This window comes from Chelonoidis abingdonii, chromosome 6, assembly GCF_003597395.2.
Source record: "Chelonoidis abingdonii isolate Lonesome George chromosome 6, CheloAbing_2.0, whole genome shotgun sequence".
Lineage (NCBI taxonomy): Eukaryota > Metazoa > Chordata > Testudines > Testudinidae > Chelonoidis > Chelonoidis abingdonii.
This window is the reverse complement of record NC_133774.1, coordinates 123,191,310-123,205,678: the sequence shown is the minus strand read 5'-3', so window position 1 is coordinate 123,205,678 and position 14,369 is coordinate 123,191,310. Positions and strand designations below refer to the sequence as shown.

The window sequence follows — 14,369 nt, the reverse complement described above, 5'->3', positions numbered from 1 at the left end:
CCGTCCTCTCCCTTTCTTTTATCTGACTTTAGGAGATACATTATTTTTAAATGATAGTAACTTTATTCTCCTTAAGCAAGCTGTAACGAAGGGAAGGGTGGTTGCTTACGGGAATGAGTTCAATCAAGTGGAGGTTCATCAAGGGAAACAACACAGCAGTTCCACAGTACCCCTGGCCGTTGAATGATGAAACTCTTTCAACGCTTCTCTGATGCGCACCGCTTTTTTGGTGTGCTCTTCTTAATCGCCCTGGTGTCTGGCTGCACGTATCAGCAGCCAGGTGATTTGCCTCAGCTTCCCACCCCGCCATAAGAGTCTCCCCTTACTCTCCAGAGGGGAGCACACAGAAAGCGCCGTATGACAATCGGGGACAATATGGTATTGGCTGAGTTCTGAGTGAGTCAGAATGTGCGCCGCGCGCCTTTAAACGGCCCAAATGCAAACATTCTACCACCATTGTGCACTTGCTCAGCCTGTAGAGCTGAACGCTCTGACTACTTCCGGCGCCCTGTGTTATGGCTTCAGAAGCCAATGGCATCAAGGGAGGCTGAGTCCCCAGGATAACTAAGGCATTTCAACATCCCCAACTGTTATTTTCTGGTCTGGGAAATAATTCCCTTGCTGCAGCGTTTAATGGTAGTGTTCCTGAACACAGCAGCGTCATAAAATCCTTCACTGAGCCAATCCCACAGTGGATGTTCAGTAGAACGCCCTTAGTGAATTACCACCAGATGACAGTTGCAGCACCATGGTGAAAACCAACCTTGCAGGAATATTACATTACTGGGGGATGGATCACCTGGTGCTCCAAGGGCATAGATAGAGATATAGGGTTCCATACTATCGCTCCCCACGTTAGGAAATCCCATGGAAGCCATCCACTATGACTGCATGTTTCCGGTCCCGCCTTTCGTAGCGCAGATTAATGATTGCTTTGGTACTTGCATCACCGGCAGCCTCCACATACTTTTCCCACTCCAACTGATTTCCCGACTGTACTGTAGCTGATCTGGCATTGCAACTTCAGAGGGATATTGCCACTTCTCACTGTGGGCTGCTCTCATCAATCGGTGTTCTGGCGTTCAGGGCAGGAGGAAAGCAAGTCACAAATTCCATAGAAAGTGCCCCTACGCATTGCGAAATTTTCGAAGCCACAAAGCTTGCGACGAATCGTCCCAACACATTGCCCCCCAACTATGCCATGTCCCACCAAGTCGTGCCTTGTATTTTCCCATGCCCAATCCAGGCCATTCTATGGCGTGACCTGCTCCCACCTTTTTACCACGATTCCTCCTAAGAAGCCCAGGGCGGTGGCCGCTAACCACACAACCTTATAACATCTTCTTTGCAGTTTGTGCAAGGATGGGATTACTGTGTTCATGCTTCACTCAATTCACTGCTTCAGTCGGCCGCACTGCCTTCTAAGCTGCCTCTTACTCATTATCCATCGGTACTAAAGTCAGGTTTGCAGTTGTGTCTGTGGTTCAGCAACTTTTATTAGATACGATCTGCGAGACTGTGCAGGTTGTTTACCAACGGCATCTACGATTTTTATCGCGTGTCTTATGGTCTGAGAGGGTCCATGCTTACAGTGTGTTATTGCGGTTTGTCTATAGTACCTATATGGAAAAAAGGAGAACCCATGTTTGAAACTGGTTGTTTAGCTGCTCTTCATGGAGCGGGATGAGGTGGGTTATTGTTTTAACCCAAAAGAACCACCGCGACAACTATGTTTTATTTGCCACCATTGAGACTGGATCTCACCCCCAGTTATTCCAAGGCCGGGAGTTGCGAGTAACTATGTGGAATTAGGTCTACAGATATGCTACCCACAGTTGCAGACGCTCCAGAAATCGACGGCTAGCCTCGGTACATTGGACGACACTGGTGAATAATGTGCTTTAGGTGAGCCGATGGCACTCGTACTTTAAAAATCTGATTACAAACCGGCGTTCTTCAGTCGTTAGAGTCACAACCTGAGCTCTACCAGGGCTGGGCCGTGGGTATGCAATGCCTCTGTCCTCATGCTTGCGTACTGTAAGCTTGTGCCTGGCGAGGGAGCAAAGGTAGGGTCATTCGGGAATTTCTGAGTGGGGTGGAAGCCTCTGCACTGTGTCAGTCTCGGGTCAGAGTGCACTAGCCTCATCACTGAGTCCATGTCCGGGGGTGGCTGCAGAGGTGATCTCCCTCCTCCATAGGCCATCCCTATGCTTCCCCATTGTCACGCTGGAGCCTCCGTATTTATTATGACAAATAATATGCAGCATTTTAAATAGCGTGCAAATTTTATTTTTATGGTGGAATTCCCTCAGAATGTAGTGTACTAGTGTAAAGAATAAATTAAATAAGGCAAAAACATATGCAGAGGCCATTATTCTATCACATGATGCCTCGAGTCCAAAGAGATGATTTAACCTACAATATTTTCTGAGATTTGTGAAGTTCCCAGATCTCTGGTCTTCATTCCATAGTTTTCTTTTCAATTGCTTCAAATGGATAGTTAAGATGGGGGTGGGGAAGGAAGCGCTGAAGAGAAGGAGGAAACTTTCCCTATTGTATCCCATCCTACAGAGATGACTACTTCTGTCTTTCTAACTCTTCTGTAGAGGACAGCATCAAGGAATCCAACTTTTGCAACACAAAGCACAAACAGCTGCTGTGGCTACTTTCCAGGATCAAATGGCCACAACCAGATTATTTTTAGGGGTGTGAGGGTGGTTGTTTTTTCAAAAATAAACAGGCTCTTAGATGAAATCTAACTATAAGTTCCTGTTTAACAAAAGCATCCTACAGTTGATCAATACCTCCTCACATAGCAGTTACAAAGAAAGGGTGGCTCAGAGTCACATTTTATGATTCCACTATGATGACATTCTCCTCTGCCACATGTTACATACTTAGGTATAAAACAAGAGGTAACATCTGAATGGAACGCACAGAAGTCCAGACTGGAAATAAAACGCAAGAAATTAAACACATGGAAAAGACAAATGCCATGAAATAGATGAGATACAGAATTAAAGTGGAAAAACATGAGAACAGAAAAGAGTGGAAAGACTACTTAACATTTAATATATAGCTGTGACAATTCCTATCATCCACGTAACTCAAAGTGTTTTTCAAAAAGTAGCTATTATTCCCCAAAGTGTCAAAGCACAGATGAGAATAAAACCCAGATTTCTTGACTCCTAGGCCTATGACCTATCCACTGACTTGTGCACAAAGAGAGAACAGAAAATCCCATTAAACAGGATTTTAGTGAAGAGAGATTTCTTAATTTTAAGTCCTCAGATAGGACTGATATTCTTTAAAGGAAACTGTTACAGAACAACTCAACATATGCTGGGCATTCTGGTTCTAAGTCAACCTGAGACTTGGCACAGAGAGATCTGATCTTATTTTGAGTTCTCTTTTTATTACCAAGTACTGTTTAGCATACAAAAATTCCTAGTACAATTTAATAATTTTCCATTCCAAGAAAAGTTAACACTGTACCCTCCCCCCCCACCTCTACAATTTATGCAGAGATTTTTAATTGAAAAATCTCTTCCCTGTTCAATTAAGTAAGATATGTAGACACAGGAGAAACAAGTAAGGTTGCATATAATAAACTGTACCAGCATTAAAACCAGTGGAAGCCCCAGCACTTTTATCATGTTAGTTAAGTGTACTTTACAGCATATAAAACAGGGAGGTTAAAAACAAAAGACACCCCACCCACCCAGAATGGCTGAACCAGAAGCCACTTGTGTACCCTAGAGCTCTCACCAGATCAGAATGTGCAAAACTAGGGGGAATTTACTTTCATATTTTCTGATTGTAGGAAAGTCTTGTGTGTCTTCAGAGAGTTGTCTCAATATACTGAAAGCAGTGTTTTTTTAATCTACTTAAGAGGAAATCCCCAGAGGACAATACAGGGCCCCATGTGTTCTATGGCTGCAGAATCTACCCCTTGCAACAGATCCGTGCATACAGAATCGCCAACTTTCATTTAAAAATCAGAATTGTATCTAACGCTTATGGTTAGACACAAAACTTTAAAACAGAAATAGTAAGCCAATGCAGTGTTCTCCAATTCTGCAGAAAACCTGAAATAAGAGATCTGAAAAATATGAACTGCCCCCATCATCTTAATGAATTAATAAAGATGACAATTTAAATGGCAATTCAATTATTCTACTGTTCACCACTCTAGCAAAAACTCTAGCTAGCCAACATGTTTATCTCACAGTCTGAAGTTGTCTCTTAGTACTCCATTGGGTAGGAGGCAGATGGCACCAACTGTCAAAGCCTTCTACTTCATGCCTCTGACAACGTCCATAACGTAGGTAAGGATTATCAGGACAAATATGTTTGTCATACTGAAAATTGTAACCATGGGGACCAGGTGACCCGAGCATCAAGAATAGACAGACTATTATACTGACTGTGCCATACACTTTTAATAAAGGATACTCAATTTTTATATTTAAAATATAGCTGCTACAGTATTTCCAGCATGCTGCACTATAGTTCCATAGAACTGAGAAACTTAGCTGCAATTTAGGCTCAGACCTTGCTCTTAATTCAAGAGGATTTTAGACTGGGAGCTCTTTCATGATCTCTTACTAAACTGAGTGAATGAGACGGTCTTAATTGGAACATCTCTCCCAACTCTATTCTGTATCCACAAATTGCTAGATATATTGATTTCTTCTTTAATTTCTGATGTCTTATGGACAGGATGCATGTTAACCTTTCCTTATGGATTATGGAACATTGTCTTTGTGGCTGCATATTAGAAAGTAGAAGCCAATGGAAACTGTCAGATTAAAGTGTTTCCTTGCTAACATATTATTAAACTTGAAGTTTCAGAACTCTCACTCTTCATTATTATTGGTTTGTTTTTGCATTTACTCAGTATGGACAGAAAAACTAGACTTAGCTTTACTTGCTAGTTCTTAAATCTCAATACAGCAAAGCACAGTTTACATTGCAAACCCTACAAAGAATGTTTAAATCCACCACCATTTGACATTCCCCCCCAATTAAACATTATGACAATATTTCCATTTTTCTTTACAAAATCTAAACCACGTGATTATCTCTTTGAATAGTTTTTGAAAATTATTATTGATTTTAAAGCTTAAAATTTCAGGAAGTTCATACATGCTATCTTTCTGCCACACATTACTTCAGCCACAGAGATGTGAAGAACACTAATTCTATGCAGTTAATCTACCTCAGAAAAGTCTGTTTAACAGCCTGTGAAAAACAACCAGGTTTTCCAAAACATGGAGGCAGAAGGCTTAAGACTCCAAAGATTATTGTAAAAAGAAAGCTCTCGCCCTTTGGAGAAGCTATCATTGTGCTTATAAATCAGTTATTTGCATGACACCTATGGTCTTAGATAGAGGATGCTATGACACCACCTGACATTTTTTTTTATCCTGGAATATCACTCCTTCAGCTAAATTTATGACATTTCAAAGATGTCTGAATGAACAGGAAAGGTTGACATTACATATTCTTCTTTCCACAGAAAAACAGTTAAGGCCCTAATTCTGCAAATGATTGGGTTTGGCAGTCTGCCTGTGCGCATACACTACCAATGCAGGAAAAAAGCCTAAAGTTTGTCCTCGACAGTGATCCCACAGTACTTTGGGCCAGCAAATTACAGTTCCACACCCAAGACAGAGAAATAGTCAAGAATCCAGAAGCCAGTCTCAGAGAGACACTGAGCAAGATGGCCCACCTAACAACGCCACCTCCAAAAGCACAGACTATTCAACGTGCAATGTCCAGGCTAGCACAAACTATTAAAAACTATCTGCACAATTTTAACTACTGGTCCTAGAACATTCAAGTTATTTAATCTGCCATAAAAACTAAATCAAAGACTTCACAGCCACATTCAAGACAAATGTGTAACCCTAGCCTAGCCCCTGCAAAATCTGCAAATACACCTAAAATAGAGCAAGAGGTACAAGAGCACAGACAGCTGAAATTGAAATAGAATCATGGCATGGAAAGAAAGGAGGCAATTTAATAAAATTATTAACAATTCTTTAATTTTTGTGAAATAAGAAAAAAGTCTCAAGATTATAATTTTCTTTAGTAAACCCCTAGTATCAGAGGACACATGATTCTAGGAAGCACAAATTATTCTAGATGTCCAGAAAATGAAGTGTTCCATTCAAAAAAAAAAAGCATGAATATTATATTATAAATCACATTTAGTTGAATAAAAGATCAGCTGCAAGTTTTGCTATAAAATTGTCACACTACGGCAATATTTACATTAAACAAAAATAGGAAGCCATTATCAAATGCTATTCTGAAGTATATAACAATTGTTTGATTTGATATCACTTCCTTCTTCACCCAATCCTTACTCTGCACCCTGTACACACTACTGCCTGGCAAAGAGGCATGATAAACCTGAAAGATAGATTGATTTATTTTGTGTTTGTTTTAGGAGGTGGGGCATAAGTCAGCCTTCAATTTTCATACTGGTACCTCTGAAAGGGAAAATATTAAATATTGACGAAAATTACCTAAAATACTATGCAACAATACTAGAAATATTGTTAACTGATCTAACAGTCCAGCTGCAATATGGTAGTTTTAACAGAAGGGAAAATTCAGTAGCAATTTGGTCTTCTAGGAAGAGCTTTGTTCATTACAGCAATTTCTGGAAACAGTTTGTTTTGGAGTTAGTTTAACACTGTGTTGCCAAAGTATTCTAAATCATTATTGGGGAGTCCAAAATTAAGCAAAACACCATTTCATGATCTATGTTATCCAACAGAAACATTAAGTATTACTCACAAAAAGGAATTAGCAGATATATTGCTAGTTGCTCTGGGTATGCGAAAGACAGCTCACTAACCTAATTTAAGATAGGCATTACTGGGGACGAGGTGCCTAACTTATTCTGCCACTGATCATCATAAACTAACAGAAAACTGTATTAATTTAGCTCAATCCAAAATGACAAAAATTCTCATAATAAGAAACTTCTTGCCACATATAATTACATTTGAAAGATACTTAAATTTGGTATTCCTGAGCCTCAACATCAGAGAAACAACACTACTGAAAAGTGTTATTTATGACAAAGCCAAGTTTAGAGCCAAATCTTAGGGCTAGTCTACACCGGCAACAGCAGTTCTTTAACATGCCCTGTGTGGTCACGGCAAAAAAACCACCTGTATGCGGGCCTGGCTCCCAGCGCTTGTGCACTGTCTACACTGGCACTTTACAGAGCTGAAACTTGCTGCGCTTGGGGTGTTTTTTCACACCCCTGAGCGAGAAAGTTGCAGCACTGTAAATTGTACTTAGGCTGGCGTAACTTACATTAGGGGGTGGTTTATTCACACCCCTGAGCAACATAACTTACACCGACTTAAGCTCTAGCGTGTACACAGAGTTAGATACAGTCGGACAAATCCTGTTTCCACTGAAATCAGAGGCAAAAACTCCTACAGAAGTTAATGGGAGCAGGATTTGGCCCTAAATAGATTTCCATTATATTTTAATATTGCACAGTAGCCTAATGAATTAATAAACCAGGTTTCATACCTATACTAGCTAGTCTAAGAGTAGGATAACTACTTCAATCAAATTCCAGTGGTACAGAAATCTTCCCCTTTAAGTTATTTTAGGTATACACACCAACAGTAGTAACAGTTTCTATGACCACAACGCTGTTTTATCTGAGCACCTTATAAACATTACTGAATTTATCTTTGCAATACCTCTAGTTAGTATCAGTCTCATTTTATAGATAGGAAATTGAGGTACAGATATTAAATGGACTTGCCCAAGATCACACAAGGAGTCTGTAGAAGGGCTGGGAACTGAATGCAAATCTTTAAAGCCCTGGTCCAGTGCCTTAACCATAAATCCATCCTTCCTACCTTGCTTTCAGCTCTCTCAAAATGTCTGTAGCATGCAAGAAAAATCTACAGGGGACAACATCTATAGTAAAGGCTAAACAGTCTAAATTTGTATCCAAGAATGAGTTTAGGGAAAGATACATAGTTTCAGTCACTAAAAAGACAAAACCCAAAATTCAGCCATTTCCCTGAGATGCTCAATTGCCTTCCTACCTTGAAACAAGGACCTGAAATTTGGCAGGGGGTCATTCGGGCGATAGAAATGAGTCTTTTTTCTTCCTCAAGAAAATCTGTCCAGATTTCACCAAATTATAAAACCCCGGGAGGGAAATCTCAAATTACACATGCTCCACAGAGACTTTGGAGTCTGGCAGTGAAATTATCCAAAGATTGCATCCCCTTTAAGAATGTTCCACCCTTTCACAGCTTCTATCGACAACCAACCTGCACATACACCATCCACACAAAGCAACAGAGTGTGCACCATCCCAGAGTACAAGAGGATAAGCTGGATTTTCCTTGACAGACTGCTGCGGCACCAGAACTGAACTGAAAGACTCTCTCTCCTGTGTTGCCAATGCTTTCCTTGCTGGTGCACAGGCAACATGGAGAAGGAGTAAAGTGGCCTGACTCAGATTCAGAAGGGTGAGGAGGAAGAGATGCAAGGCAGGGAGGGGAGAGGGTCAAGAACAGATCAAGATGAGGAGAAGGGGCAGGAGCCAGGTCAGAGTGGAACAGGTGCATGAATCAGACAGGAGTGGGTGAAGCTAGGAGCTGAAGGGCTGTAACCACTAGAGATCATTCCCCGACATAATCTGGAATCAAAACCATTATTCTTGAATTTCAACATTCCTTTGGTGTGTAGCAAAACAGCTGTGAAAGCCAAAGGCAAAGTGTGTCTCCATCTCCCTCTAGAGGCAGGTCCACACAGAAGAAGATAGCCTTTTACCAGTTACTCTCTAGCTCACATGCTTGAGGACTGTGCCATGCAGCTAAAGATTCCAACCTCACTAATGAAACATGTGGGGAGTTTAAAGCTGAAAGTGCCAAATTTATTTTGGGTGCCCAATTTTAGAAGACTAGGACCCAATTTTTCAGAATATGCAGCATATTATGGTTCTATGTATGTTCAGATCAGAGCTCCTACTGTGCTCAGTTGCAGGAGAACTGAGAACTCAAAACTGTAAATGCAGGAATCTCAAGTTGACTACACAGAAAAGGAGTGGCCAACTGTGTACATTTTCATGTAAGTGATTTGCCAAGCACCACATAGGTATTCTATGGCTAAGGCAAGGATAAAATCCAGTTCTCCAGGGTGATATTCAATTTCCTTAACCACAAGACCATCCAATCTCTTCCTGCAATCCCCTGCCTCATTCACCACACATCTTCCAGCTTCTGCAGCAAATGAGGCAGGCATCTTACCAAGAACACTGACAGAAGGAATGAATTAAAAAAAAAAAGTATGTCATCATGTAATTAGAGACTATCATCATGCAAATACACGGGGACAAAGGGGGGCAAATTAAGGATACAAAGGCAATCTCAATTCAGGCATTTCTTAACTATATGTTTATAAATAAATCAATCTATGTTAAAAGAACATTATTTATGCATACACAATTTCTATCAAGATCAATGTAAGTAATTAGCATTAAAATAGTACAACCATAAATCCAGTGTTACTCAGATTCTCACTCACTAGTTCAAAAGTTCTTTTTTCAGCACACATCTTGGAATGCTATAAATTTTAATATACCATTTTAAATGTTTCTTTTTAATTTTAGAGAGTCATTTGCACTACACTCTGGAAGAATGTTGAATGGATACCATTGGAAAACATTACTTCACTTAAAATCGTTATATGTAAAGAGATTGCTGGGGCGGGGGGGGGAAATCAAGAATTAGTCCTTGTTTTTTCCATGGTTTCCTATAACTTTAGGATGTATTATTTCAGCCAATATTTTCATTCAATCACATTTTTCCTCGGTACATCATACACACTGCAGAAGCTAACTTCTCCTTTGCCACGCACTCATTTTCTGTTAAACATGTCCACCTTAGCTACTTATAGCATCACACAGCTTCATAAATTTAAAAAGTTATTTCAAAAACAACATGTTTTAGGTTCTCAAATTAACATATTTAGACAGTCTACAGTGGTAGGCCACAATCCTGCCATTAGATCAGTAGACGGACCCGTGCCTCTAAGTGCAGTCCTTATTGACTTCAAATAGACTCCAGGTAGGCACAAGGGATTCTTGGCAGATAACTCTGCATGGGGCTTGACTGAAATGGCTAAGATCTTCAAATCTCCCTAAAAATAATACATGCAGACTATATTCAACCCTTACCGTTAAGGGGCCAAACTTTGGGAGTCTTCTTGGGGACTGGGCTTACCTCAGTGATCCTAGCAAAACCATTATTGTTTTATAATCACATGTATTAAGTAGATTTATAAAATGGACATTTGCCATGACAACAGCAGTAGCTACTTAAGATTTTTATCTTTATAGCTCTTGTAATTAAATAAACCATCAAAGGCCACACTGTGACTCAATTCTTTTTTTTTTTTTTTTAAATCAAAGCCACTCAAATTTGAGAAAATAGTGACAGTTTCACTTCACCTATATGCCAAAATTCATCCCTGTGCATATCACATACACGCGTATAGTTTTTAAAGAAGCCACATCAAAAACCCCTGTAATGGACACCTGCTGACAGGACTTTACATTGGCAATTCCTGAAGGCACTAAGAGAAGAGGCCCCAATTCAGCAAGGCACTTAAGCATGTATGCAACTTTAAAGAGGGGAATGGGACTATTCAAATCCTGGAAGTCAGGCATGTACTTAAGTACCTTGTTGAATCAGAGTGAAAAACTGTCCAATTGACTACAACTACAGAATTACAGAATGAAGGGCTGTTGTGGGTTGGTTGGTTTTTGTTGTTGTTTTTTGAAGGGGGGGAAGAGGAGAGAAACATAATAGAGTGCTTCAATCAAAGATATATTTAACAGAAATGTAACTCTGTCCAAACAAGACTATGAGCATTCCACAATCTCTCAGGTTCAATTTAAGTAACTTTCAGTTGGATAGACTGAAACCATCTGGTGTTTGATGTTTAAGCCTGCAGTCCTACGATCGCTTGCTTTCGGAACTCCCATTGACTTTGATGGGAGTCTTGCAGGAAAGTATCTGGCTCCTACAGGAACTTCAGAGAACAGTACACGAAGGGGAGTGCCATACCATTCCTGTACAGTTAACTTTCAAAGGAAGGAAGGCATGGTTTCTTGAGTAAATATGGAAGCTAAATGCAACTGAATGACAATAAAATTATTAAAGCTCACATGTGGGTTTTCATAATTCAGTCATAGCCACAAATTCCAGAAATGAAATCCTGGCGTGCTGGCCACACTACAGTCAATGGGACTTTTGCCATTGATTTTACTGAGGCCAGGATTTCACAGACAACTAATTGTGGTGTGGCTGAGTGAACAGCAAGACAGGAGACTTTTATGGCACAAACACCACATGACATGAAACAAAAATATGAAAGGAAGACTTGCATCATTTACTAACAGCAGAACCTTTGATACTCTGTTACAATATATTCTACAACAGCTACAGGAAAACCCATTTGCAGTAACCAGTACATTGCTGCAGTCATTATAAGGTAAATTTAGACTGTTATTTGAACAATACTGATTGCATTCAAAAGTAACCCATCTCTTAATATTCTCTCCCATTTTGTATACACGCATCAATTCCTGAACACAGCCCAGGCAGAAATGCTTGGTCAATTGTAGTAATAAAAAAAGGAAATAAACAGTAGCAGGGAGCTATTTTTAAGCACCTCTTCTCTTCAGACCCAGAACAATAAATATATCCACACATATTTATACCCACCTACTGTATTTTCACTCCATCTCTCTGATAAAGTGGGTCATAGCCCACAAAAGCTTATGCCCAAATAAATTTTAGTCTCTAAGGTGCCCCAAGGACTCCTAATTGTTTTTGCTGATACAGACTAACACAGCTACCTCTGAAACCTGTCTTCAGAGCTAGTTATCTAGGCAGATCCAGACCAGAATTCATTCCCCCTACCATTATAAGTTATCTTGAGAAACCTTATCAGTATAAATATCACTAAAATTAAGACTGTTCAAAGTTGTGTGCTATTTAAGACTGAGCTGTTGTCTGTATCCTTCTAAAGAATGCTCAACATAACATTTTATGACTGCTGTCCCCAAGAGACCCTCACAAGAAACCTAAGGTCCCTCCCTCAAGGCTATGCCTCCAAGCAAACATTTTAAATGTAACAATAACAAGAACAACAAAAAGAGAATGAAAAGCATACACCTATCACTGTAAATCAATGCATAAGAAAGGAAGGTATGGTGGTGATGGTCAGGAGATAATAGAGCCCCAAACAAAAGGCAAACTTACATATTTAACAATTGAGATGTGTTAGGGCAGGAAGAGGGAAGTAGGGGTGTGTGTGTGTGTATTCTGGGGGTGTAGGCTAACGTGTGTGCATGTGTGTGTTAAAACAATGAGGGCAGGCTCACTGATGCATGTATGTTATGAAAGGGAAGGTTTATGGGAGTGTGCAGATATATGCGATGTAGCAGCAAGGTTATGGGTGTGCATGTGTTGGGTGTCGATAAGCAGAAAGCTTGGGGAGGGCATGTGGGGGGGGCGGCCAGGTTCAAGGGAATTCATGTGTTGAGGGCAGGCTAGCAAGGGGTTCATGTGCCAAGAGGGAGTAGGCTTGGGGTGGTGCAGCTCAGGGGATCCATGTCATATGTATGTGGGGGGTCCAGCTCATGGGGATCCATAGGGCGGAAAGGGGGCTACATGGGGAGGTGGGTCTGGCTTGTGAGGATCCATACGTCTGGGGTCCATGCGTCCGAAGGTTAAGTGTGGGGGGGATTCAGCTCAGGGGGCTCCATGTCTCAAGGGGTCCTGTCCGGCTCAGGGGATCCACGTGTCGGGGAGGGTTGATGTGTCAGGGGCAGGCTAAGTGGGAGGGGGATCTGGCTCAGGAGGACCATGTATCAGGGGGAGGCTGACTGGGGGCCGGGTCCAGTTCAGGGGCGCCATGTGTCGAGGGGGGGAGGTAGGCTGAGTGGGGGGGCAGGTCCGGCTCGGGCAGGGGCCATGTGTTGGGGAGGGTCGATGTGTCGGAGGAAGGCTAAGTGGGGGGCGAGTCCAGCTCAGGGATCCGTGTGTCAAGGAGGGCCGATGTGTGTGTGTGTGGGGGGGGGCATGTGCCGGGGGGGCAGAACGGTTCCCCCCTGCCCCGGGGAGGGAGGCTGCCCAGGCGCTAGGCAAAGCTAGGCGAAACTCCCCGGTGGGAAGTGAATCACCCAGCAATGCCACCCCCCTACTGTACAGGGTCGGGGCGCGGAGGGAGCTGCGGTGAGTCCACCTCAGCTCCCGGGGCGGCAGTCGGGCCAAGCCCGCTGGCTGCGGGGCGGCGCCGCCCAGGGGGAAGCGGCGAGGACCCCGGGCCGGCCCCGCGGCCGCACTTACGTGTAGATGATGGACATGAAGTGCATGAGCCACAGCACGACGAAGAGGATGAGCCCGAAGATGGCGAGTCCGTCCAAGGCCAGGGCCAGTACCGCCATCCCCGCCCCGGGGCCGCGCACGCAGCGAGAGGCGCTGGCCGGACCGCTCCGACCCCTGCTGGCGGCTCTGCCCGCAGTTCCCTCCTCGGTCCGCCCCTGCCGGACGCGCCACGCTCCACCTCGCCGCTTCTCGCGCACTAAGCAAAACGGCTTGGCGCGCGCTGACAACGCTAGGGCACCCCGCCCCTCTGTCAGCCGCTAGCCACGCCCCCTCTGGCCCCCTCTGGCTCTCCCCTTCCCCAACAGTGAACGCCATCCGCTGGGCACCCTGTCCGCCCTTCTCTGTTCCCTGTCGCCTGGCGCGAATGGTGTCACGGAGAGGGAGGGAACAGGAATGAGAGGCAGGATCTCGCCGGGGAAAGGAGTGAGTCACGGCGAGGGCGGCGGTGATGTCACTGGCACACGCGAGCGGCTGCCGCTGGCAGAAAGCTCCTCCCTGCTGGGAGGGGTGAAAGGCGGGGCGGGGAGCTGGAGGAAGGGACAGGAAGAATGGAGGGGGAACGGGGATGGGGACAGGAAGGAGAAGAGAGGAGCTGGAAGGAAAGGATAGAAGGAAGCAGAGGAAGGGAACCGCGAGGGAAGGGGTTGGATGGGAGAGGGGGACCTGGGAAGGAAGAGGATAGAGGAAGCAGAGGAGAGGGAACTGGCGAGGGAGGGTTGGGAGAGGGGGAGCTGGGAAGGAAGAGGATAGAGGAAGCAGAGGAGAGGGAACAGGCGAGGGAGGGTTGGGAGAGGGGGACCTGGGAAGGAAGAGGATAGAGGAAGCAGAGGAGAGGGAACAGGCGAGGGAGGGTTGGGAGAGGGGGAGCTGGGGAAAAGGAGAACAGAGGAAGGAGTGGAGGGGGAGCTGGGGAGG

The 14,369-nt window shown here is 43.4% G+C and overlaps 1 protein-coding gene across 2 annotated transcripts in view; it reads right to left on the bottom strand.

Annotated features, from left to right (window-relative positions):
- The window catches only part of UGCG (UDP-glucose ceramide glucosyltransferase), a 45,775-nt gene extending 32,096 nt beyond the window's left edge, over positions 1-13,679 (bottom strand). Inside the window, exon 1 of one of the 2 annotated variants that reach the window (XM_075067386.1) lies at positions 13,416-13,679. The gene's annotated coding sequence lies outside the window, so the exon portion shown is untranslated. The remainder of the gene's footprint in view (positions 1-13,415) is intronic. The other variant, XM_075067387.1, reaches the window with a different exon arrangement.
- Positions 13,680-14,369: the final 690 nt, after the last annotated feature.